This window comes from Sorex fumeus, unplaced genomic scaffold (assembly GCF_029834395.1).
Source record: "Sorex fumeus unplaced genomic scaffold, SorFum_2.1 ptg000098l, whole genome shotgun sequence".
NCBI classification, from domain to species: Eukaryota; Metazoa; Chordata; class Mammalia; order Eulipotyphla; family Soricidae; genus Sorex; species Sorex fumeus.
In genome coordinates this window covers 10,663,477-10,688,916 of record NW_026606155.1, presented here as the reverse complement: position 1 = coordinate 10,688,916, position 25,440 = coordinate 10,663,477, and positions in this window count along the sequence as shown.

The window sequence follows — 25,440 nt, the reverse complement described above, 5'->3', positions numbered from 1 at the left end:
TTAAAATTGTCCTTCTTGATAGAAAAATGATGATGATGATGATGATGATGATGATGATGATGATAATGATGGTGATGGTGATGGTGGTGATGATGATGGAATAACCCTGATTCCCTTAACATTTAAAGTAACAGATAAGAGAGAACTAGGACTTCCAGTCAAGGGATAGTTCACACCACATCTGTAGGTTTCTCTGCTATCGTATAGTGGGTAGAACATGAGTTGCAGCTGACTTTTCACCAACCAGGGGCCTGTCACTCCACACCAGCTTCTGGACTGAAACAAGAGAAGGATGGATGCTCTCAGGGTGTTCAAAAAAAGCTATCTGAGGCCACAGGAGCAGTTACTTTTATCTTGCATGAGAATGAGACCGGGTATTTTTAATATCCTTAAACTGCTCATCCATCTTGAGTATGGCATGCCTTTATCACTTTAGAATTTAAAAGCTAATTAAGAAATCCAGTGGTTTTCTAATCAAGGGGTTACAGTGCTTGAAATGTGGCCTTTGCTCATTTGTGTGAAATTTTCAAAGGTGGGTTTTCTTCTCTTCCCTTTCCTGTTCAAAAATCCATTAAAGGAGCTTGGAGAAGCTACAACATGTGTTCAAAGAACAAAGGCCAAATGTGTATGGCAGACCTTATATGGACAAAAATGTCTGCAGAGTGAGTACAATGAAAGTTCTAATGTGGGTCATAAGATTAAAGTAACTGAAAGGAAATTATTACTCTGCTCAGGAAACTAAATCAAGATACCAGATAAGGGGAGGGGGCGCAACCGTGGGGGAGGGAGTGGTATGGAACAAAGAGGGAAATGATGGGGTGTACAGTAGAGGTTGGGGAGAATGGGGGAGAGTAGGAAGGAAAGGGGAAGGAAATGTGAGAAAATGTAGAGAGATTGAGAGAGAAAGGGAAAGAGAGAGAAAGAGAGAATGAAAGTGCTCTGGTATCACTTCTTCATTTTTTGTGTCTGTATATATATGTTTGGGGAGCGTACATAGCTCTGCACTCAGAAATTATTCCTGGTTGCTTGAAAGGTCATATGGGATTCCAGGGATTGAACCCAAGTTGTTAGTGAGCAAGGTCCTACCCTCTGTATTATCTCTGGGCCCCCATGCTTGCTTTTCTTAAAAGAAGGTGCTATGGAATTATAATGCGACATTTATGACAACATTTAGTTCATTATTTTAATTGCTAAGAGGGGGATGGTGTTAAAATATCATCAAAATAAACTTAAACTTATAGAATGCCTAATATTTGGAATTGTCCCTTTTAGCAAGTAGAAGGACTCTGCAAAGGCAAGTGGAAAACTTTTAAGATCAAAAGAGAGTAGGACAAGGTAATTCATGAAAAACACAAGAAAAATCCTTTCAGGTACAACCACATTCCCTTAGAGAAAGGCAAGGGGATCTTATTATCGAGATGTACCTCCTCTGTGCAATCTCAAATTTTAAGATTGATTGGCTTAGAATTCCACTTTGGGGGAGGCTGAAACTATACTTACAATCTTAAAGGTCCAGTTGCATTGCTACTTAAGAATCAGTGGAGAGAAGGTGAAACAGGTGATGAAAGAGTTCTTTATTGGTAACACGTTGACAAATTGGAAGATGGCAGGCCCATATTCTTGAAGTAAGACCATCTTGTCTTCATGAAGACAAGAATCACCTACATCAGAGAAAGAGAAGATGAGTTTGGGGTGGCAATTAGAAAAGGTGGGTGTAAACCAACAGGCACCTAAATGAAAGTCCCCCCATCGACTGGTCCTATGGATCACATTCTGTCTTATCTGAAAATCTAAATAATTAAAATTTAAGTTTGAAAGGAAGAGTTAATTGAGGCCTTACCTATAGATTTGAAGAAAGGATAAGGGAAGCATAACCTTGCCTAGGTAGCACCGGAGCACTATAGCACTGTCCTCCCATATTTCATCGATGTGCTCGAGCGGGTACCAGTAATATCTCACAACAAATTGTGAAACATGTTGTTACTGTTTTTTGCATATTGAATACATCACAGGTAGCTTGCCAGGCTTTGCCATGCTGGTGAGATAGCATAGTGAGTGGGTGTTTGCCTTGCATGCAGCAGATCCAGGTTTGACTCCTCTGCCCCTCTCAAAGAGCCCCACAAGCTACTGAGAGCATCGCACCAGCTTGCCTAGATAAGTTTGGTTTTGTCCCTTTTTGATACTGAATTTAGGTACTAAGATTGAGGGCATCCTCTCTACCTTCCCTCACAAACTGCCCCCCCATCTCTCCTTCCCCATTTTGGGATTGTTCTCTTTTCTTTTTATTAGGGATTGTTGGGAGGCTGAACCTGTGAACAAGGGATGAACACACACACACACACACACACACACACACACACACACACACCTACCTCTTCATGATTTTAAAATTCGTTATACTAAATTTTTCTTAAAATTCAATGCCATCTTATGGGCTACATTGAATCACCTCAAAATAAATGTTGAAGTGCTAACCTGCAATATCAAAGAAAATAGTCATTTATTTGAAATATTTGAAAATAGAGTCATTGTAGGTGTCACAACTAAAATAAAACTTCTACAAAATACATATGTAGAACATCACATAGGTACGGTAGGTAGGATAAGATGTATCCTTAATCAAAAGTTGTTGGCTTTATATCAGACTCGGAGAAGAGAATGAGCAAAGAATGATATAAGAAACTCTATAGTTTTCAGAGGGAACAGGACCCTGTGATAATTTGATTTCAGATCTATGAGACAATCATGGTCACTGTCCTCCCGTTGTTCATCGATTTGCTCAAGAAGGCCCAGTAACATCTCCTTTGTGACAATTGTTACTGTATTTGGCAGAATGAATACGTCACAGGTAGCTTGCCAGGCTTTGCCTTGCGGGCAATATACTCTCGGTCGCTTGCCGGGCTCTCCGAGAGGGGCAGAGGAATCAAACTCGGTTCAACCATGTTGGCCGCTTGCAAAGCAAATGCCCTACCCGCTGTGCTATCGCTCTAGCCCATGAGACAATAAAGTTCTATTTTTTTTTCAAGACATTCAGGTGTATGGTGCTTTGTTATGCAGACCTAGGAAACAAATAATGGTCCCATAACTCAAAGCTTGTTGTGCTTTTCTGCTATAGTCACCCCCTTGAGAGCCAGTCTCATTGTTTTATATGCAAACCATGTTTCAGTGACTCTCAAATGGGTATCTCCAGGCCATGCATTTCTCCTGAAATTCAGCTGCCTACTCAGTGTTTCCACCCACTGGTACAATGAACAGCTAAGAAATTAATTGATCATAATTAACTCCTTGTTGTCCCATCCAAAATTCTTCTGGAAATCTGATATGAGTCATACAAAGTGAAAGCGAACAATATTGATTTGTGCTATAAAGCTATCTCAGTAGTAGTTCCATTTCACATGACCTTTGCCCTTCATAGCTATCACTTTGGTGCAAGGGATTATCAGGCACTGTTGAAATCACAAAAACATATATGTAAAAATACTTAGATATCTTCCCTCCTGACTGGATCTGAGGACCTTTGGTGTATTTTCTATCTAATTGGAGGTATTTAACCTTGGCTACATGGTTAGCTTTAACCAAGAAAATATAAATAAAAAAGCAAATAAATATTAAAAAAAGGTTTTGTGGGTCTATGTGTTTTCATCTAGAGAGAAATATATAAATATATGCATCTTGAAGAACCTGGCAAGCTACTGAGAGCATACCACCCGCATGGGCAGAGCCTGGCAAGCTCCCCATGGCATATTTGATATGCGAAAAACAACAGGTCTCTCCTAACCCTGAAAGAGCCTCCCATCGTTGGGAAAAGATGAGTAAGAAGAGGTTACTAAAATCTCAGGGCTGGGAGGAATAGTCATTACTGGCGCCCACTCGAGTAAATCAATGAACAATGGAATGACAGTATACAGTGATACAGTGATGTGATGATACAGTGATGAGTTTCCACCATCTCTTGTTTCTTTATGCTGTAGAACACCAGTTTGGAAGATAAATAATACTACTTACTTAGAAGAACAGGATAAAGGAGATAAAAAGCAGCATCCAAGTTAGCCCTTGAGCAACATGGATTGTGTGTGAGAATTAAACTTCTATTGTAGTAGCAAAAGATGTACTAATAGATTTCATCACATTTACTCCTGGTAAGCTCATTTCTGAAGTAATTACTATGTACCAGGAACTTGACCAGTGATATTTTCTGATTTTCACGTTATGATGAAGATAGACTTTTTTGTCCCGATCAGGAAATTAAAGTTTAGGAAAATTTTTATTTAAAGCTGTGTAATCAGAAAATGTCAAATCCAAATTTTAAACAAAAGACTATTTGATTTGTTAACCACATTCTTAGTCTTTTAGATTAACATTCAATGTTGATTAAGAAAAATAATAATAATAAGCATTCAAAAGTTAAAGTTAGTTTAGGTACAGGAAGAGATTGAACAGATAGTGATGAAACCAAATATCAGCATATGATATCTTCGCTGCCCCCTGCTCATATTTTCCAAAGAAACACATACAGACCCTGCGAGAAAAAATTCTGAATAATCACATCAGTTCAGGCAGCAACTCCCAGCCAGCATGGGTGGCCAGGACTTGGTTTTGTTTGTTTTACAAAATGTTAGAACATCGCCAGCTAACATTTTTAAACTTCTCTCTTTCCTTTTAGCCAAACCAATTCCAAATGTTTGAAATGCTAAATTGTGGGAAGAACTAAGAGTAACCAGCAGTACAGATTTTTTTCTTTTATGAAAAATAAACATTTTGAAGAAAAGCTAGATTCTTCTCCTGACTTCAATGGGGAGGAGAGGAAGACAAACCATCAACTGTCTGAGGCATCATGGGACAAAATACACACAACTGAGGTTTTGTTTTGCTTTTTAATTTTTTAAACAATTCTTAGATGCTTTTTAATTTTTAAACAATCCTTAGATAAAGTATATACTCTAATTTATGATAGAGAGTGGCTTAAATCTTCATTAATCAAGAATTCCTTTAGTTGCAGTAACTGAAAGTCAAGTATTCTGCTACTACTGTGGATCAGAATTCCTCATTTCTCTCTGACTTTTTTTGGGGGGGTCTCTGATAGATACTATAGTTAATACCTTCTTACTAGGAGTAAGATGGCTTTTCTTCATTGGCTTGTGACACTTCCTTTGATCAATGAAATGAGGCCATCACCTTAAAATCTTTGCAGGTTTCCTTTGTTCTCCTGCACTTTTGAATTTCATGAGAGATGAACATGTCTAGTCTAGCTTCCTGAACCCAATAAGAGGCCAAGAAACATGAGGTAGCACAAGAAGTTCTCAGCCAAGTCTAGCCTGTATTAACTCAACTCTGACTAACCTGCATAGCCTTTAGATAAATTAATGCTGATTCATGTTTGTTCCTGAGAAATCTTAGTTATTTATTCTATAAAAGTTGTTGATTGATACACCAACTTAGGGCAGCTTCAGTAGAAATGGTTAATAATTGGGAAGAGACGTTCATAGAACTTGAGAAAAATGATAAACCTAGAGAAGTTTCACAAACTCAACTGCATCTTTGTTCAAATGGACTTTCTCTGAGACTATGCTACCTATCGTTTCTTCAAACTTCCTGTCTTGCTATTATTTACAAATTCTCAGGAGAGTTAATTCGATTGCCCATGTTTTGTCCAGTCAACCTCCTCTTATCTAGCATCTCAGCTTTGGCAGGCAGAGTAGCACTTCTCTGCAAGTGAATTTGAAATTATGTAAGATAAGCATGATACCATAATAGAGTTCAAATTAAACCAACCAATAAAACCAAATAAAACCAATATAAAGATATACACATAGTGTATATCAGAACTCAGTTCTTTATTGTGTTCATCCTTGTACATATTGGAATTCATTGTCTTACCTGAAGAAAAGGACTGGGATACCCATCAAGAAAATCATGTCAAGGATAAGACTAACTGCAAGAGAATGCATTGCTGCTCCTATTATGTTTTATAGGTTGGTATCCTGATTTTATGGTCCACAAAGAAACAAAATCATATTCCATCTCTAGAACGATATTTCACCTCTATCTGCCTGGAATTCTGTTCCAGTCGCTTACCTCAATTTGGCATACATTCCTTGAACATTGCACTCTAATGAGAATCTGTTCATACACATTTTATAACCATTCTAACAAAATTTCCCTACATATTAGTTTTCTAAGGTTGCCATAACAAACTATATCAAACTGATTGACTTAAGTTAATAGAAATGTGTTCTATAACTATTTTGGAGACTGGAAAACACACTGTCATAAGACCATTTTTGTCTCTGAGGAAGAAACTCTAGGGAGGTTCTGTTCTATGTCTTTTTTTAACATCCAGTGTTGGTGATCTTTCGTGTTCCTCGGCTTGTAGATGAATCATTCACTCTAATCTTTCCTCCATCTCCTTTTAATGTCTGTAACTCTGTAATATTTTCTCATAAGAACCAAATTACACGAAGAATCCATTCTATTCTAGTATGACCTCATCAAAACTAATTAAATCTTAAAATAAAGTATTTCCAATAGTATTACCATCCGAGGGCTAACACACACATGGATTCGGGCAGGGAAGAGTCCAGAAATACTTTAACCCAATGTTCCAAGAAAAGAATAATCTTAAGAATTACCTCCTTAAAACCTCAGAGTTTAGCTCTTCACTCCTCACACTGCGCTGCTCTTGTCCCAAACTCAGGTCAGTTCATCGGCTGATTCTGGAACCCGGGACTTGCATCTCTCCCTTCAAGACCCCAGGCATCAAAACCCAGGTTTCTGTAGGGGCATGGCCTCTTCACAAGTGGGTGTGGCTTCTGTAGAAGTGGGTGTGGCCAATTTTCGGCAGGCCAACACTTACGCGGCCACAGGTAGTTTACCCATACTAAAGAACCTAGTCCTCAAGGAATCTAGTCCCCAACCTACACAGCAATATGAAGAAACAATGCAAATCCCCACCACAAGGGGAGGACAATGAAAACAATCTAGAAGATTCTGTCGATACTGCTCACCTAAGGGACCTCTCTGACACAGAATTCAGATACAAAGTCATGAAGATGTTCAATCAACTCAATGAAACAGACAGACATCCAGTAACAACACAGAAAAAACCGACAAATTATACGAAGAAATAAGAGAGCTGAAATGTCACGGTTAAAAGATTCCGTAGATGAAATGAAAAACTCAATATCTTCTCCTAACAATAGAATGACCGCAGCTGAAGAGAGAATCAGTGAGCTGGAAGATCAGCTGCACCAAACTAACAGGCAACAACAAACAGTGGCAAGGGACCTCAAAATAGCTCTACAGAGAATCAGAGTACTAGTTAAGTTAATAGAAATGTGTTCTATAACTATTTTGGAGACTGGAAAACACACTGTCATAAGACCATTTTTGTCTCTGAGGAAGAAACTCTAGCAGATGATTCCAAGAGGAACAACATTAGAATCATTGGACTACCAGAAGGGAAACAATCCCAACGGAAAAAAAAAAACACAGTCAAACAAATCATTGCTGAAAAATTTCCAGAACTCCGCAATGCAGCCATTCAGGTTCAAGGAGCCTGAAGGGTGCCAGCTAAAAGAGACCCTAACAAAAACACTCTGAGATATATCATATTTAGAATGATTGATGCTCCCGATAGAGATACAATACTGTAAGCAGCAAGGGCAAAGAAGGAAGTCACATACAAAGGAGCACCCCTTCGATCCACAGCAGACCTATCAGAGGAAACCCTCCAAGCCCGAAGGCAGTGGTGAGATATAGTGAAAAAACTCACTGAAATGAATGCTTCACAAAAGAATGCTCTATCTGGCTAAACTCTCACTCAAAATCGAAGGAACAGTACACTAGACAAACAGCAGCTCAGGAACTTTATAGACTCGAAACCAAACCTAAAACAAGGGTTAAAGGGGCTACTATAAGACAAGACAAACCCTACAACCACAACACACCTTCACAGAAAGATGACACAAAACCCCATAACAATAATCTCTCTCAATGTCAACGGTCTAAATTCACCAATTAAAAGACACAGAGTGGCAAAATGGATTCAGAGACAGAACCCAACTTTCTGCTGCCTACAAGAAACTCATCTCAACACGCAGAGCAAACACAGACTCAAAGTCAAAGGATGGAAACCAATCCTGCAAGCAAACAACTCCCTCAAAAAAGCTGGGGTGGCCATACTAGTATCCGACAGCATTCATTTCATGTTGCAAAAGATTAGAAGGGACAGCGAAGGATATTTTCTCTTAATCAAAGGATACATACAACAGGAAGAGATCACACTCTTAAATGTATACGCACCTAATGAGAGAACAGCTAAATACTTAAAACAACTGCTAACAGATTTTAAGGAGGATGTTGCTAGCAACACAATAGTAGCTGGAGACTTCAACATCGCCCTATCACCTCTGGACAGATCAACAGGAACAAAACTCAGCAAGGAAACGTTGGCTTTGAAAGAAGAAATAGAAGACAAAGGATGTATAGACCTGTACAGGGCCTTACACCCCAAAAAGAAAGAATCACATTCTTCTCCAGTGCACACGGAACATTTTCCAAAATAGACCATGTCCTAGGCCACAAAACATACCTCAAAAGAATCAAGAAGATAGAAATAGTATCAACAATCTTTTCAGTCCATGATACACTGAGAATAGAAGTGAATCACACACAGACACGAAGAACCAAATCAAAGACCTGGAAATTAAACAACTCAATGCTTAACAACGAATGGATCAGGAAGAAAATCAGGGACGAAATTAAAAGATACTTGGAAACAAATGAGAATGAAAACACGAGCTACCAGAACTTATGGGATGCAGCGAAAGCCGTTTTAAGGGGAAAATTTATAGCTCTGCAAGCATATCTCAGGACAGAAGAAAGGATACACATAAACAACTTGACTTCACAGCTCAAGATCTTAGAAAAGGAACAACAAAAAGAACCCAAATTGGGCAGAAGGAAAGAGATCATAAAACTCAGAGCAGAAACTAATGACATGGAAAACAAAGGAACAATCAGAAAGATCAATGAAACAAAGAGCTGGTTTCATTCTTTGAGAAAATAAATAAGATAGATAAACCACTAGCAACACTCACAAAGAAACAGAGAGAGAAAACCGTAATAAACCGAATCAGAAATGAGAATGTGGATATCACAACGGAAACCAAAGAAATTCAAAACATCATCAGAGACTACTTTGAAAGTCTGTTTGCTACGAAACAAGAGAACCTAGAAGAAATGGATAAATTCCTGGATTCCTATCATCTCCCAAAGCTGAATCAAAAAGATATAGAGTACCTGAATAGACCTATTCACATCAAGAAAATTGAAACTGTAATCAAAAGTCTTCCCAAAAACAAAAGCCCAGGTCCAGATGGATTTACTAGCGAATTTTTCCGACCATTTAAAGGGGACCTATTGTCAGTACTTCTCAAGTTTTTCCGGGAAATTGAAAAAACAGAAACTCTCCCAAACAGATTCTATGAAGTCCATATCTCTCTAATACCAAAAGGAAACAAAGACACCACAAGAAAAGAAAAATACAGGCTGATATCCCTGATGAACATGGATGCGAAGATTCTAAACAAAATACTAGTAAATATAATTCAACAACTCATCAAAAAGATCATACATCATGACCAAGTGGGATTCATCCTGGGGATGCAAGGATGGTTCAACATTTGGAAATCAATCAACATAATCCATCATATCAACAAAAGAAAAGATAAAAAGCATATGATCATATCAATAGATGCTGAGAAAGCATTTGACAGATCCAGCAACCATTTATGATGAAAACCCTAGCCAAAATGGGGATAAAGGGACTTTCCTAAATATAGTTAAAGCCATCTACCACAAGCCTACAGCAAACATCATACTCAATGGGGAAAAACTGAGAGCCTTCCCCCTAAGATCAGGGACGAGACAAGGATGACCACTCTCTCCACTGCTGTTCAAGATAGTACTGGAAGTACTTGCAATAGCGATTAGGCATGAAAAAGATATTAAGGGCATCCAGGTAGGGAAGGAAGAAATCAAGCTCTCACTATTCGCAGATGATATGATACCATACTTAGAGAACCCTAAAACCTCTACCAAGAAACTCCTAGAAACAGTAGGCTTATATAGTAGAGTGGCAGGCTATAAAATCAATACCCAAAAATCCATGGCTTTCCTATATGCAAATAGTGAAAGAGAAGAAAGTGACATGAAGAAAACAATCCCATTCACAATTGTGCTCCCAAAAATCAAGTACCTGGGAATCAGCTTAACTAAGGAAGTAAAGGACCTGTATGAAGAAAACTACAAAACTCTACTTCAGGACATAAAAGAGGATATGAGGAAATGGAAAAATATCCCCTGATCATGGATGGGGAGAATCAACCTTATCAAAATGGCAATACTTCCCAAAGCACTGTACAAATTCAATGCGATCCCTACAAGGATACCCATGACATTCTTCAAAGAAGTGAAGCAAAAACTCCTGAAATTTATATGGAACAATAAGCCCCCATGAATAGCTAAAGCAATTCTTAGGAAAAAGAAAATGGGAGGAATCAATCTGCTTAACTTCAAGCTCTACTACAAAGCAGTAATAATCAAAACAGCATGGTACTGGAACAAAAGCAGAGCTGCAGACTAATGGAGAAGAGTTGAATATAATGACATCTACCCCCAAGCATATGATCATCTAATCTTCGATAAGGAGGCAAGAAAAGTGAAATGGAGCAGGAAAAGCCTCTTTAATAAATTGTGCTGGCAAAACTGGACGGCTACATGCAAAAAACTGGGCTCAGATCTCTGCCTAATGCCAGGCACAAAAGTACGATCAAAATGGATTTATAACCTCAACATCAGACCAGAATCCATAAAGTTTATTGTAGACAAAGTTGGCAAAACCCTCCATGATATTGAAGCTAATGGTATCTTGAAAGATGTCACGCCACTGGCCAAGCAAGTCAAAACAGAGATAGATAAATGGGACTATCTTAAACTAAGAAGCTTCTGCACCTCAAAAGAAACAGTGACCAAAATACAAAGACAGTCTACAGAATGGGAAAGGATATTCTCCAAATACACATCCTACAAGGGGTTGATATCAAGGATATACAAGGTACTGGTTGAACTCCACAAGAAGAAATCACCCAACCTCATCAAAAATTGGGGCGAGGAAATGAATAGAAACTTTCGCAAAGAAGAAATCCGAATGGCAAAAAGACACATGAGAAAATGCTCTACATCACTAATTATCAGAGAGATGCAGATCAAAACAACAATGAGGTATCATTTCACACAACAGAGACTGGCCCATATCCACAAGAACAAAAGCAACCGGTGCTGGCGCGGATGTGACAAGAAAGGGATACTTCTTCACTGTTGGTGGGAATGCTGACTGGTCCAACCATTTTGGAAAACAGTATGGACAATTCTCAAAAAATTAGAAATTGAGCTCCCATTTGACCCAGCAATACCACTCCTGGGAATATATCGCAGAGAGGCAAAAAAATATAGTCGAAGTGACATCTGCAGTTGTTTGTTCATTGCAACACTCTTTACAATGCCAGAATCTGGAAAAAACCTGAGTGCCCGAGAACAGATGACTGGTTAAAGAAACTTTGGTACATCTACACAATGGAGTACTATGTAGCTCTTAGAAAAGATGAAGTCATGAAATTTACATACAAGTGGTACAATATGGAAAGTATCATACTAAGCTAAATGAGTCAGAAAGAGAGGGATAGACATAGAAAGATTGCATTCATCTGGGGGATATAAAGTAACAAAATATGAGATTAATACCCAAGAATAGCTGAGATCAACACCAGGAGGATTACTCCGTAGCTTAGAGGCCAGCCGGGTATTCTACGGGAAAGGGCAGTTCAGATAGAGAAGGGAGCACCAAGTAAAGGGTGTTTGGAGGATCCTCCCAGGAGGGGAGATGCATGTTGAAAGTAGACTATGGACTGAACATGTTTGCCACTCAATCCCTCTTTTGCAGACCACAACACCCAAAAGGAGAGAGAGAACAAAAGGGAATGTCCGGCCACAGAGGCAGGGTGGGAGGGGGGGATGAGGGGGATTTTATCCATGGTGGTGGAAAATGGGCACTGGTGGAGGGATGGGTATTTGATCATTGTATGACCGACACCCAAGCACAAAGGTTTGTAAGTCTACAACTGTACCTCATGGTGCTTCACTGATAAAAAAATAAATAAAAGAAACTTTGGTACATTTACACAGTGGAGTACTATGTAGCTGTTAGAAAAGATGAAGTTATGAAATTTACATACAAGTGGTACTACATGGAAAGTATCATGTTAAGCGAAATGAGTCAGAAAGAGCGGGATAGACACAGAAAGATTGCATTCATCTGGGGAACATAAAGCAACAAAATGGGAGAATAACACCAAGGAGTGGCTGAGATTAGAACCAGGAATTTTTCTCCATGACTTGGAGGGCAGCCACGCGTGCTAGGGTAAAAGGAATCTCAGATAGAGAAGAGAGCACCAAATAAAGGGTGTTGTGAGGATCCTCCCAGGTGGGAGAAGCATGCTGAAAGTAGACTATATACTAAACATGATTGACACTCAATGCCTCTCTTGCAAAACACAGGACCCAAAAGAATAGAGAGAGAACAAGGGGTATACCCTGCCACAGAGACAGGGTGGGATGGGGGGACAGGGGGTGGAAAGGATGCTGGGACCCGTGGTGGTGGAGGACGGGCACTGGTGGAGGGATGGGTACTTGATCATTGTATAACTGAACCCCAAGCACAAAAATTTGTAAGTCTATATCTGTACTTCATGGTGTTTCACTAATAAAAATAAATAAAAATACATTTTAAAAAAATTGCTCTACAAAAAAAATCTCAGTTTATAAAATAATTTTGTTATCCTAGCATTAATGCATCATCCTCCTATGTATCTTTAATTATTTGTTAAATTTTTTACTTTGTATATAATTACTGTGAAATACACAATTAGTTACGAAGTTCATATGTAGAAAACATAAGATTTTAATCCTAAAAATAAAGAAAATAAAATTCTATTTTTGTTTGTGTATTGGGGGGACACACTTGGTGATGCTCAGAGTTTACTCCTGACTCAGTGCTCATGGATCATCTTTAGATAAGCTCAGAGTACCGATATGGGTTACAAAGATTGACTCATAATAAGCAATAAGCATCAATAAGCAATAAGCATCAATCTGTACTATTCCTCTGGCAAAATAGAAAATACTATCAAGGGATTATATTTCAATAAAACTAATTTCCATCATCCATTCAGATGTTCCCAATTTCAATAAGCAGTCTATGTGATTACGTTTTACTTTGAATTTTGTTATTCATAGCATTTTTTCTAGTATTAAATGTTATTCAGACTAATTTCTTATGTAAATTATCTACTATGTATTTTTGGTTTTTACTGATTTAGAGGCATGGTTTAGATCAATTACATAAGTTCTATCTTGGATATATAGGTGATATAGACAGACATTTATATATAAGCTTTTGGGCAACCTGTTGGGTGACTCCTGGCTCTGTACTCAGGAACTACTCCTGTCAATATATGGTGACTACATGGGATAATAGGGAGTGAACCAGTGTTTACTGCATGCAAAGCTCAGTGCCATATCTGCTCTTGCCTCTTGGCAGATATTTAAACTCCCATATATCTATCATTATTGTCTTTCTGAGTCTATCATTATGTAAGCTTTTATTTTTTAAGTGCATAAACCTGTCAGTATTTTCTTTGAATTTCTGTTACTCCTCTCACACTTAGAGAATTTACACATTCCAGGCATAATTATTAGTGCTTTCTTATATTGCTTTTCTTGTATATCTTTATTTTAAAGTTACAGAAAATAAGACAAGAAAATCATGGAAAACTAAAAGTTCTTCATTGCTGTAAGTTTCCTCTCTTTGTTTTCAGAGGAAGGCTTCAGTATATCACAGGCAATAAGTAGACAGAAGAGCTGAGATTCATATATTTTTAAGTCGTTGTATTTATAGGTATTCAGATACATATAAACCATAGCCAATCACAAATGATGTTATGAAAACTTACTCTTAAATATTTGGGGCCACTTTCACAATTTTCTGACTGTTCATTCGGGCCAGAATCCACTTTCGATAAGACAGATTATCGCGGACATCTTCAACAAACAATTTCGTTTAGGAAGTTTGTGTTCACTGTTATCACATCCATATATCACATCCATAGCAAAGAATCAGTGTAAAGTATTTTCAGCCACAGTAGAATTAGAGCAAGTGTTATTAGAATAACCCTCGTATATTGTGAAAAATCCCCACTCTCGGGCTGTGAAAAACCCTCTCATTCAGGGATTACACATTAATAGATGTTCGGGGGCTCTTTGGGCAGCTCTCTGTTGCCGCCTGCATTCAGTGCTCTCAAGCAGCCAGGGATGGCTGTGACCTTGGATGGACAAAGGAAGAACAAGGGCAAAGCTGATTGCTGATTAGTTGCTGTTTATTCAGTCTCTCATCTCTCCAAGCTCTCTCCAATCCTCTCTCTAACTCGCTCTACCATTCTCTTTGTGACTCCTCTCCAATCTCCCCCGCCACACTTACTCTTAGCCTTCTATCTAACTTGACATCTCCTGCAACCTCCTGTCCTCTTCTGTCTCTGTTTCTCTGTAACCGGCTGTCTGTCTCTGTAAACCCTCAGTCCTTTCTTCTCACTGTACCTGTCTCCTCTATCTCTGTCTCTGCTGTCCCTCTCCCTGTCTCCTTACAGTCACCCCTTTTCTTCTCTCTCACCACACCCCCCCCAACCACACCTCCCCATGGGAAGTGTAATCAGATAGCACAGAGGGTAGGGCGTCTGCCTTGCACGCAGCCAACATGGCCGACCCGAGTTTGATTCCTCTGCCCCTCTCGGAGAGCCCGGCAAGATACCGAGAGTATTCGATATGCCAAACACAGTAACAACAAAGTCTCCAATGGAGACGTTACTGGGCCCGCCCGAGCAAATCGACGATCAACGGGAGGGCCTTTACCTTTACCTTTACCTTAGTGTTCCCAACCACCTGCAGCCCACGAAGGCAAAACAGCCCTTAAGATGTGTTTCTCCTCTCCTTAGACCTGCAACTTCATTATCATCTTTAATTATTCTTCCTAATATTTATCATTCTGTATGGACACAGTAATAGACATGTTTAGGCTTATAGGGTGACTCTTCTGGGAATATCTCACCACAGACTCAGACTATAGTGCTCAGGCCTAACCCCAGCAGGGTCCAGATCTAGTTATTACTTTTTGGATCACGACAGAATTTGTCCATGACCAAACTCTTAATTTATATTTAAGCATTAGGACACTTTGGCCAGGCCCATTTCAAGGCCAGCATAGCTAGCTCACTGCTTGCCTTGGGTCAATTCAGTCCCTCATTGGGACCCTGCTTTTGAAGACTTAGGAAATAAGGACAACTGAGGCTTAAGTCGAGGGAGCAGATGTCCAGGAGGTATTGTGGAGTCAATCAACTCCCAAGCCACAGGCTTGTCTTTTTAACCGTCTTCCTGTATCCATACAAAAAGCAACTGCTCTGAAATAACTAACCATTCAAAGGACATTAAGGAAAAGAGAAAGAAAATATTCACAAGTCAGAGACTGATCAGGAAACAAAAGTAATTGACAGATCAGGGGGCAATCAACAAACACAAGCTCCCAGCAGTTAGGGAAGAAGGGAAAACCGATGTTATCCTACAATACATAATAGGTGATAACTTTTTGTCTGAGTCGATAACTATGATAGGCACTTTTCAACAGAATTATCTCAAGTAATCCTGAATGAAGTATGTGAAGAAGAGATAATTATTTTATTTTTCACATTAAAATGAAGAATGAGAGTGAGATGGATCAATGAACTCAGCACATTATTTGATTGCAAAAGGCCAGATTCTGACACTGACACTTGCACAGAGTAAGAAGCAGCTACTGAATATCACTGAATGTAGCCAGAAAATAACAAACGAATAGAAGAGAAATAAAGTTTAATTTGTGCGTATTTCAACACCTGGTAAATTGACGACTATGTTCCCTAACAAAGAAAGCACATTATACTTAGTTTAGATGCCGTGTACGATGCAAATGAAAACAGGGACCAGAGTATGATTCTCAGTAAAGAAGGAAAATTACTTTGATGGCCTTTTATGAATGTGGTAAACCCATACGTTAGTTAACAGTGTTCACACTTTCTTACCAGGAGTCCAATAGTTGGATGGTAACAGGAAATTCCATTCTAAACTATAAGGTTAGGGAAAAAATACTTGCATATCTTACATATGTCTGTTAGGAAAATCTCTAGAACGGATCTGCACCAGGCAGTACACGGTACTGATTGACACTCAGTAAAATAACAAGCAAGGGAATACTCAGAGGCTTCTCACAGAGAATAGTCCAGGCTTTCTATTTTCATTCTAAACCTCCTTCTTCTTCAAGTCCTAATTCAAAATTCCCAGCTTCATAAAGGATCTAACAAAACTACATGAAATCTTAATAATTTTTTTTTACAATTTACTGAGTACTATTTTTACATTTTGGATGTTTTGTATCTAACATTTCTCTAAATCTTATCTTATAAAGCTCTGTTCTGTACATCTCATTTAAATTTTCAGAATATTCAAACAAAGTACAGATGGAAAAGTAATAACTTTCATTATAAGTGAGAAAATGGTACATATGACATTGTAAAAAGTACTTTTACAATATGGTAGCAACATGTTTTCTCTAATCTCATATCCTAACACGAGATGATAGCAGCAATAATACAGAGAAATTTACTCATGACATTTCTTTGCCTTTGGTTCTGCTCTTTTTGAGTTCTTTGACCTCTTTGAGGACTTATAAAACTCTTCGTTCTGATAATTTTGGGGTATTTTTAAAAATTTTTTTTTCATTTCATCATCCTGTTATTCATTGATTGCCTCGAGCAGGCCCCAGTAACATCTCTTTCATCATAGCCCTGAGATTATATTCAAGGCTCTTTAGGAGAATGAGACCCATCATTGTTACTGGTATTTGGCATATTTGGTACGCCACAGGGAGTTTGCCAGACTCTGCCCTGTGGGCAGGCTACATTCAATAGCCTGCACGTTTGTCCAAAGTAGGAATGAGACAATAAGATGTCATAAAAAAAGGTCCTGATAAGATGTCGCGCGGCTGCGAATGTGGCCGCACGGTTCCGGGATCTGGATTTTATAGTCTCTGAGTCTTGGCCGCTGATGGGATCACACGGCGCCAGGGGGCCAGGTGGTGGGTGTGACCCCCGCCTACTGGAATTTGGAGGATCTGGGTGGAAGATGCTCAACTCCAATCCGAGTAGGCTTGGAGGTCTCGGCCCGGGAACCCGCGTGGCTTTGTCCCTCTGCCAGTAGCTTCATGTGTGCGGAGAGTGGTCTCAGCATGGTGGTGGCTGGTCCTGGAGGTCTTCGGCTGCCGGAGCCCTGGTTGGGGCAGGGAGGAAAGCTCAACCCGCTCCCCTCCGAGGGGCCCCGAGAAGGAGCACCCAGGCGCGGGGGCAGAAGACTGCACTGTTCTCGTCTGGGATCTGGATTTTATAGTCTCTGAGCTTTCCTCCCTGCCCCGACCAGGGCTCCGGCAGCCGAAGACCTCCAGGACCAGCCACCACCATGCTGAGACCACTCTCCGCACACATGAAGCTACTGGCAGAGGGACAAAGCCACGCGGGGTCCCGGGCCGAGACCTCCAAGCCTACTCGGATTGGAGTTGAGCATCTTCCACCCAGATCCTCCAAATTCCAGTAGGCAGGGGTCACACCCACCACCTGGCCCCCTGGTGCCGTGTGATCCCATCAGCGGCCAAGACTCAGAGACTATAAAATCCAGATCCCGGACGAGAACAGTGCAGTCTTCTGCCCCCGCGCCTGGGTCTTCCTTCCCGGGGCCCCTTGGAGGAGAGCGGGTTGAGCTTTCCTCCCTGCCCCAACCAGGGCTCCGGCAGCCGAAGACCTCCAGGACCAGCCACCACCATGCTGAGACCACTCTCCGCACACATGAAGCTACTGGCAGAGGGACAAAGCCACGCGGGTTCCGGGGCCGAGACCTCCAAGCCTACTCGGATTGGAGTCGAGCATCTTCCATCCAGATCCTCCAAATTCCAGTAGGCGGGGGTCACACCCACCACCTGGCCCCCTGGCGCCGTGTGATCCCATCAGCGGCCAAGACTCAGAGACTATTTTTAAAATTAAAATAAAATATCTATTAAAAAAGTTTTAATTAAATGTACTTTTACATATAATTACTTTAAACATATTTAATATTTGACATTTATAGGAAATAGGCTATATTCTAGGCTTTTAGCATTGTTTTTGAATTAAGAATGAGACTCAAGCACACAGCTCATTATAAATGTTAAAGTTACAGGTATCTTGAATGCTAAAGTAACTTAGAATATTGCATGCCAAGACTTCAAAGCAGAGCTCTTAAACTTAAACTTGTCTATTTTGGTTTTCTTGCTGAAAAAAAAGAAAAGAAATGTAGTGCTTTGTAGTTTCACCTAAATAATATTTTTTACCTGAATGATGAACAGAACTGTCTATGTCTGCTGCACTAGATAGAGAAATGGAGAGTCTGCTTTTTGGAACATCAGTTCCATGTTTAATGGTCCAGGATTCCACAAGCTACTTCTAAGAGATAGGGATTCCTATGAGAGGCTTACAGGGCTTTGTATTGGCAAGTTCATCTGCACAGTTTATGTTTGCCCTTAATGTTCCTGCCCAAAGGTTTTTCAGCAAACCTGTTAGCATCTTTTAATGTGATTCTAGTTCTTCTGTGTGTTTCTTGGTAAGCATGAACTCCCTTTGACACAGAAGGAACTATTTAGCATGATAGAGTTAATTTTTCAGGTAAAAGTAATTTTAAAACCTCAAACAACTCTATTTTCTTCTTCCTTGTTTTCTTTATGGAAAGTTACTAAAGCTTTCTTTAATTAAAATATATTCAGAGCATCAATTTTTTTAAATTGTTTTACATCACACCCTATGGTGCTTGGAGCTTACTGTTTTCTCTGTGCCTGGGGATGCTTCAGGAACATATGAGTTGCCGGGGATCTAACCTGGATCAGCATCAGCACGCAATTCAAACATCCTAGCTGCTGTACTGTCACTCAGACCTCCAGAGAGATTGATTTTTAAAGCACAGGATGCCTAAGAAAACAACAACATGTCACTAAGTTTTCTCTTTATTTTTAAGTTCTGTAAGTTGTTATCCTAATGGAGTTCTAACCCTGCAAAGATAAAATGCAATGGCTATGATTAGAAATGTTCAATTTGCTTGTTTTCTACTAAAACATTACTCTATGCTACTACAATGAGGTGAATCATACTGAAACTTCTTTCCTTGTCTCTGAGTACAAATAACATGTATTCTATACTGTTGAGAGAAGTGAAGAGATTATATGCCACTAGCAATTCTCTTTCCAGGCGTGAGAAATCTAAACAATAAATTTTGCTAGTGCCAAACACCCACACCTTGGTGTCAGTAATCTTTATTGCCTGAATCTTTACAAATACCCATTTTAGATGCTGGCAGGCTTATGTTAAAGCTATTTTTTTTTATCTATGAGGATAAATAAATCCACTTTAAGCTCTCACTAGAAACACTTCTGTGGAAATAATATTTTTTTATTTATCAATACAATTTCAAACGATTGCAATTTAATTCAGGTTAGAATATATCTAAGTGATTATTTATCCATGTACTATGATTAATTTGATATGCTATGCTGTAGCATATCAAATAAATCAATTCAGCATAGTAATTGTCCAACTGACACACAAAAGAAAAGTTTTATAGATCAGTTTTTATAACTTTATCTTTAGATACAACAATGAAATATTTGCATTTATATCTATACTTATGACGTGCAATAAAAGAACAATCAGTCATATGATAACAAAATGCTTTATAAATGTTATAATCAGTTTTAGTAAGTAGAAGCCGCACAGGTATATATATCTTCCTAGCAGCTATGTCATGTGTTTCAAAGAAATAAAAAATTTACTTAACAAAACTACATGTTGATTGGCTTCGCTTGATACTCCTTGGTATTTCTCTTTTGCAACTTCCTGAGTTTGAACATTAGTGTAAAGTAATGAAAATCTTCAAAATTCTCTTCTGTTAGTTGGTGTAAGGTACTTTTCTCTGCTAACCTGAAAAATTACATTACCTTTCTCTGGGATCATCAGAATTTCCAAGAGAGTTTTAAACTATTTGGTTTTGCTTTTCTTTTACAATGTGAGGCCTTTCATCAGCTTTCAGTAATTTTCTCAATGAAATTTATGGCTTGAATAAAATGAGCTCACCCAGTGGGTGCTATGCAAGTAGCTTCCTGTGAATTCTCATGGCCAATTATTTTCAATGTACCAGTAGATCATAAATCTCAAAGGCCATAAAAATGTTTCTTCTCAAGATATGCTACAGTCTGTAAATTCCAAGGTGAATAGCCTTCACCTCAAACTCTCAAAAGTTCACTTTATCTTTTATACCTTTATTATTTTTATCATAAATGATTTCTTAATATCTAGAATTGTGTTTAAGGGATAGCAAGTAATCATGAAATTTTTTTGCAAAATCTAAACATTTTGAAGACAAATTTATTCAAGCTTTGCTTCCTAAATATCTTTGTCTTCAAAGTGGCTAAGACAGTTAAAATAAGGAAAGATTCCTAAAGTCAGAGAGAAAAAAGGAGAAAATAACCAACCAATCTCAAATGTTCCACAAATAACAACAGGTTATCAGCAGCAATAACATATTCTTTTATATTTAAAAAATATGTGACTGTTCTACTAAAATCAGATTCATTCTCTACCAACGTGCATTTTCATTGTATTGCTGATTCATTTTTTCTCTCTAAATTACTTATTTAAAGGAGAGTATCTATAAGACACTATCTTTATATTCACACTAGATCTGACATCCAATAGATATAGAATGTTAATGTGTCTTTCTGGTGCTTAAAAAGACAGTTCAATTTTCATAGGAGAATACAACATTAAGCAAGGAATATTATAATCAAGAAGGCTAATATTTAAGAAGGGAGAAGAGGTTTTAAACTTTATCCTGGGTAATGGAGGCATGTTATGAGTTTCCAGACCACCCAGAAGGTGGATGATTCTGCTAGGAAAATGTCCCTTAATGGAAGACATTCTAATTTATACCTATAAATTATCTGCTCCTTGACTCTCAGGGACATCATTCACAGAAATAGTGAGCATTGTTATTCCAAGTTGTTGTTTTGTTTGTTCACACTTGTAAAAACCACTGAAGTCAGATTATTAAAGAAACACACGTTTTTGAAGAAGTATTGGATTGCATATCCCCAAAGTAGGCTTCAGTAATGAACACAATGGGCTCTCTCTTATAAGAATTTGTATCTTTAAGTACTTTTATCAAATTTTCAAGTGTTTGAGATGGGGTGAAGAGCAGTAATGCAAAAATTACAATTTGATCCATTGAATTGTGTAAAAGAGAGGAGATAATCAAATATTTTGCATACTGAGCTATGTTATTAACTGTTTCAAAAGATGCACTTAACAATGTGATAACATTCAAAAAGGCATTTTGAGAAGAATTATCAATCTCAGTGTGAGTTGCAGGCATAGACTAACCATAAAACAGCAATTATTTTTCTATCCTTATTTACTTCATTCCCATCTAACTAGTGAGAGTGTATCAGTTAATTTCCAGTGAGAATTATTTAAAGATTTACTGTTTTAACCAACTTTTTTTCAATTAAATAACTCTGTGGTAGTTAGGATGTAAGTGATTTAAAAAATTAGCAATATTATAATATATTTATGATCATTTAGCATGAAACATTAATATTTTTAAATATAATATTTTAATATTAATATTTTCTCTGTCCCTCTCGGAGAGCCTGGCAAGGTACTGAAAGTATCTCGCCCACACGGCAAAACCTGGCAAAACCTGGCAAGCTCCCCATGACATATTCGATATGCCAAACACAGTAACAAGTCTCACAATGGAGATGTTACTGGGCCCACTCGAGCAAATCGATGAGCAATGGGAGGACAGTGCTAATATTAATATTAAAATAGAAATAAATTTCAAATAAAAGTTATAGAACATGTTGTAGAGGTTGTAGATATGCCATTAAAAAGCAAGTGTTTAAGACTACAAATCTATAATTCCAATTTGTTCATTCAAGATTTTAACTTACGTATTTATTCATTGGGGAGGTGATTAATGAGTATGAATGGTATTGTTAAGCCAAAAAAAATCATTTAATTGGCTGGAGTACATGTTTTGCATGTTGGATGCTTAGATTTCATTCCTAGAACAGATGGTTCAACAAGAACCATCAAAAGAGACCCCAGAATACAGAATAAGAAGTAATTGTTGAGTACTTCTTGTTATGGCCCTAATATACATTTTCAAAACCAAAATTATCTAGTCCCTGAGATTCTGAGTATAATTTATTTAAAATGTTGCCAGTTTTATATTTTTGAGCACAAGGAATTCTTACTAGTTTTTTACTGACTTTTGGTGAATGCCTCCTTAAAATGTAATACATGAATAAAAGGAAGAAAATCACACAAGAAAGCCAGTGCAGTTCTTATTCTGAACTATGACACAATTAGGTTCTGCTTGACTGGCATTTCAAAACCATCCTAGAAACCCAAGGGGTAAATTATCAATCACCAGAGACAAGGACGGTCTGTTGCCCATGCACACAAGAGGGTTCCATCCTGGATAAGAGCAGTCCTAAAAACAAACATGAGTGAAAACTTTTGGGAACATAGAAAGAGGGATCACTCTTTATATATGCCATCCCAAATTCGTATATAAATGATCACCTTCTATATCATTCACAATGGCAGAATAACAGAATTAAAAATGAAGATTTGTCACTGTCAGTGTTTACACATATGCTGTCTTAGTTGACATTCTAGAAGTTTACTGTAGATTAAATAGATGATGACTCCCAAATGAGCAATGAATGAATGTGTAAATTAGAAATGGTGGATCAGCTTCTCCTGTCTAATAAGTTTGGATAAAAACTCAGTGAATCCACTTCCCAGAGTGCTCTTCATTAGACTAGCATCTCTCAACTGGACTACAAAGGCATCCCTGAGGCCCCAGAATAGTCCAAGGAGACCAAAGGTGATAATGGCATAAATGGGGATGAGTAGCACAAACCACAGAGACATCAGTAGGAAAGAGATGCACAGGAAAGGAATAAGTTCAGAAGGACCAAGGATAAAGTAAACAAAGTTTGAGAAACACTGAATTAGACAATAAAGCCCTAAATACAAGCGAAGTGAAGAATGCTCCTGACTTAATGAGGGACTCAGCTGTGAATATGGGTTACATTGATTTTTTTCTTGTACTTGGTTCCTCTTACCCAACTCTTGGATTTACCCAAGTTAGATGGAATGATATTTCTGTGTCTAAAGAGAGTTGACTCCTGTCATGCAGCTCCAAACAAAACAGAATATTACTGAGTATCTGCTCCAAAGAGATAATATTCTGACACTAAGAAAAACTGTATATTGAACAAAAGCACCAAGGCTGTCAGCCTCACATTTAATCAGGACATGATGCAAAGAAAGTAAAACAACTTATAATGCTGTGCTAGAAAGTATTTTATTCAGAGGAAAATTCAAAGCAAAAACAGGAGTTTTGGGTTTAGAAGCCTGGACTAGATAGATTAATCAGTTCTACTTTAGCCTCGAAGCTGAATAAGAATAAAGTGTAGAAATCATGGAAATAGAGAAGAAATCTGAAGAATGACATCTGGGGATTTTCAAATTTAAGATATGAGAGATGAAGAAGATACAAAAAAAAAAGGATTTAGAATGAGTAAGAATGGAAAGTGCTGTGTTCTGCAATCAGTAGTAGTGAGTATCTATATTAAAAGCCAAGTGGCCAGTCAAAAGTCATGTAAGAGAACACAACTACCAAAAGTCATCAAAAGAGAAAACAACTATAATATTTACAATATCATGTCGATCACCCCATGGCTCCAGTAAACAATATGAGAAAATAAAAGAGAAAGTTATGCTTATCTCAATTGTGCATAAGAACGCAGATTTTTATGGTCAACTCTCTTACATTCCTGTCAATATACAAGTTGATTTATCTTGTCTTTTGTAACTCTCTTCAATGCATTTTGATCCTGATATATTTAAGGAAATATATCCCCATATTTCCCACTTACAGACTTGCTCAATTGTTTCTCTTCCTGTCCTGGGAATAAGGACATTGAGAACAAGACTATATGACAGTTGACTTTGTTTACATAAGAGCTACCAATGTGTATTAGACTTCATGATATTTATCATTCTAAAGGGAAAGGAGGAGAAAAATGGGAGAAATAGTGGAGGGAGAAAATTGAGAGATAGAAAAAAATTTTGTCCACTAAATTTGGCATTCAGCCAGTTTACACTGCATTTAGACATCTGGAGAATTCTTCAGGGAAACCAGGAATGACACCGAGATCAACACACATACTGAAAAACTGTCCTCATTCCCAGAAAATAGTCATTTGTTATCTGCTTTATAAGAGTTCCCCTGTTAGCACTACAATTAGTCAAGGGTCAGTCTATGAGCTCTGTTCAAATCCCTTCAGCACTTAGAAAAGGCAATGTTTAATTTCAAATATATATGTTTACTTGGCAAAGTGATCTGATTTTTACCTTAAACTTTTTTATTGTCTTAATTCTTAAAACAAATTTCAAGGTCTTCTGAAAGAAATCATGAAGCTAGTGTGTTATTTTTTAAATTAAGTTAAATAAGGATAAGAAAAGATACTAACAATGTTCCAGGAGAAAGACAAATAAAATCCTTTTGAATGGATTTGCCAGATGAATTTTCTGAAAAGACTTAATAAATAATCCATCTTTTACCTCTGTGCCTCATCTCCCAAAACTCCTCACCATTTTCTTGCTAAATTCCTAAATAAAGAGAATCTTCATAAAATCCAATTTGCCTTTGGGGCCCAAGAGGTAGTACAGTGGGTAAACCACTTTCCTTGCACTCATGTGGCCAACCTAGGTTGGACTCCTGGCATCTCAGGTTGTATCCTGATCCTGCTTCCTAAGTGAAGAGCCAGGAATAACTCCAGAGCATTTCAGGCTGTGACCCCCAAATTTAAAAAAAGCAAACAAAAATCCACTTGTCTTTTTTTTAATTAAAAAATTAATAAGAATCCTAGACAAGTTCAATTTCTACAGTAATTTCTTGAATCATATAGCATCTAGAAATATTTTCTTCAACACACCTATGAGAGTATTCATAGGACCTCAAATTGTTCTAAGAGCATCTCTAATGGGCACGGCTATGTAGAGAAATGAGCATGTGGCTAAGTGAAAACCCATTGCTGGGGCTGGAGCGAAGCACAACAGGTAGGGCGTTTGCCTTCCACGCAGCTGACCC